This window comes from Bidens hawaiensis, unplaced genomic scaffold, assembly GCF_021521415.1.
Source record: "Bidens hawaiensis isolate Kalapana, Puna unplaced genomic scaffold, B.hawaiensis_p1.1 tig00058264_1, whole genome shotgun sequence".
Lineage (NCBI taxonomy): Eukaryota > Viridiplantae > Streptophyta > Magnoliopsida > Asterales > Asteraceae > Bidens > Bidens hawaiensis.
The window spans coordinates 3000-5472 of record NW_027500528.1 but is presented as its reverse complement, the minus strand read 5'-3'; the positions used below and the strand labels follow the sequence as shown (position 1 = coordinate 5472).

At 38.2% G+C, this 2473-nt stretch overlaps 1 pseudogene; it reads left to right on the top strand.

Annotated features, from left to right (window-relative positions):
* The first annotated feature begins 515 nt into the window (after window positions 1-515).
* On the top strand, window positions 516-2032 carry LOC143602273 (UDP-glycosyltransferase 92A1 pseudogene; annotated as a pseudogene).
* The last annotated feature ends 441 nt before the right edge of the window (window positions 2033-2473 follow it).

Below are 2473 nucleotides of genomic sequence, written 5' to 3'. Positions count from 1 at the left end.
ATCATTATCGGCCTATCGCTAACACCAACAACTTCAGTTTTGTCGTATCAATATTTTTTTGCTTGAAATTTTTGAATTTGCAAATATTTATTATGGAACATTTCACAAAACGAGTCCAATATTTATAAACATGTGAATATATAGAGGTTGTGAGTTCAAATTCTATAAGGTGCACACATAGGTGCTTTATAGATGTATTTAAAATATCAACAATATTAATATTATCGCTAACACCTACGACTTCACTTCGGTTGTGTTTTGCTTGTAATTTGAGTTACTGATATTTGTTGTACATTTTACATAAATGTTCCAACGACTAAAGCTAGTCCAGTATTTATAAAATCATGAAAATATATTATACATATAAATGTTCCATTGACTAAAAGCTGGCCGAACATTTATAAACCATTGAAATAAGTGAATTATAAATGGTATGCCGACTAAAGCTATCTTTCGTAAGTTTGAGAGATCACTAACTATATAAATAGAGTTGAACTGAATTATACAACACAAACAAACACCTTAATCCGATATGGAAGCTCAAGCTCCACGTGGTACACACATAATCATGCTACCATACATGGCATACGGTCACCTCATACCCTTCCTAGAATTAGCCTACAAGATCCTTGATCACAATCCTAATTTCACCATCACCATTGCCAACAGCCCTCTCAACGTCGAATACCTCCGTTCCGCCATCGCCAACCGCCCTTCTAACAATATTATTCATCTTAAGTCTCTCCCCTTCAACAGCTCCCACAACGGCCTCCCTCCCAACACTGAGAACACACATGGCCTCTCCCAGTCAAACGTCGGGAAACTTTTACTTGCCTCTGCCGCCCTCGACGCCCCTTTTCGTCAGTTCATATCAGACGTCATTTCCAGTGAAGGAAGTCCGCTGGTATGCGTAGTTTCAGATTTGCTCATGGGGTGGGCTAATGGTGTAGCGAAATCTTTTGGCATTTCAGGTTACACATTTATCACCTGTGGCACATACGGTGGAACCGCATTTAGTTCTGTTTTGTTAAATCAGCCTCATCGGAATATAGCCAAAGGTGGAATCCACGACGAGTTTACAGTTCCAGGATTCCCAGAATCTTGCCGGTTTAGGGTTTCCGAACTTAATGAACATGGACTAGCTACTGATGGGAAAGACGTGTACTCAAGATTTTTCCTATTGCAAGTCTCATTTTCTCACTAATCTAATGGTTGGCAATGTAACACAGTTGAAGAGCTAGAAACATTGGGGTTGAAGGTCTTCAGAAATTCTAGAAAACTTCCTGTTTGGTGTATCGGCCCCCTTATCCCATCTAAAATGTTAAAAAAGAATTTGGGTTCGGACATGAGTTCGGACAGTTTCGGTCAAAGTTCTGGAAAACAACCTGGTATCCAACCCAAAAATTGCATTGAATGGTTAGACTCGCACCCTACTCGGTCAGTGCTTTATATTTCATTTGGCTCGGAGAACACAATAAGCGAGACACAAATGATGGAACTAGCGAAAGGGTTGGAAGAGAGCAAGAAGCCTTTTATTTGGGTAATCAGACCACCAATCGGGTTCGACCCAAAAGGTGATTTCCGGCATGAATGGCTACCTACTGGATTTGAGGATAGAACTAGAAAACAAGGATTGGTGGTGCATAATTGGGCACCTCAACTAGAGATATTATGCCATCCGTCAGCCGGTGCTTTTCTTAGTCATTGTGGCTGGAATTCTGTGATGGAGAGTTTAAGCCAAGGGGTGCCATTGATTGGTTGGCCGTTAGCATCAGAGCAAGGGTTTAATGCGAAGATGCTGGTGGAGGAATTAGGCGTTTGTGTGGTGTTAGCGAGATGGGTACATAGTCAACTCACTAAAGCAGAGGTGAGTAGGGTGATAAGTACGGTGTTGGATAAAACTGAAGGCGGAAAAGGCCAAGACATGAGGAAAAAAGCAAGTGAATTTGCGGAATTGATTAGAGCAAGTGTTGAGATTAATAAGGGTTCTTCTTACACCGCGGTGAATGATTTCTTAACTACCATTGTTTAAGGATTTAGATAGATAGTTATGGAATGATTGTGATGCAAATAAAGTAAGTTTGGACTGAAACTTATTTCAGACGATTAATTATATTGATAAGAGTACGTGCTGGGATTAATAAAGGTTTTATTACACCACAATAAATAATTTCTTAATCACTGTTGTTTATGGATATATATTGTTGGTTATTGACTGAAAATGATGCAAATAAAATAAGTGTAACAGAAACTTATATTAAGCAATTTTAACCTAAAATTATAAGATGGAAGAACCTATACCATTTCTTTTAATATTGTGAGTTTAAAATATTCTCTATCTAGGATTTTCTTTTCTTGATTTTGTAACCATTTCTTTTCGTTATGGAAAGGTTTGTCTAACTGATTAATTGTTCCGTTTATTGGTTTTATATTGATGGTCTAACGAATATGGGCTAGCAAAAAGTAAAACTTT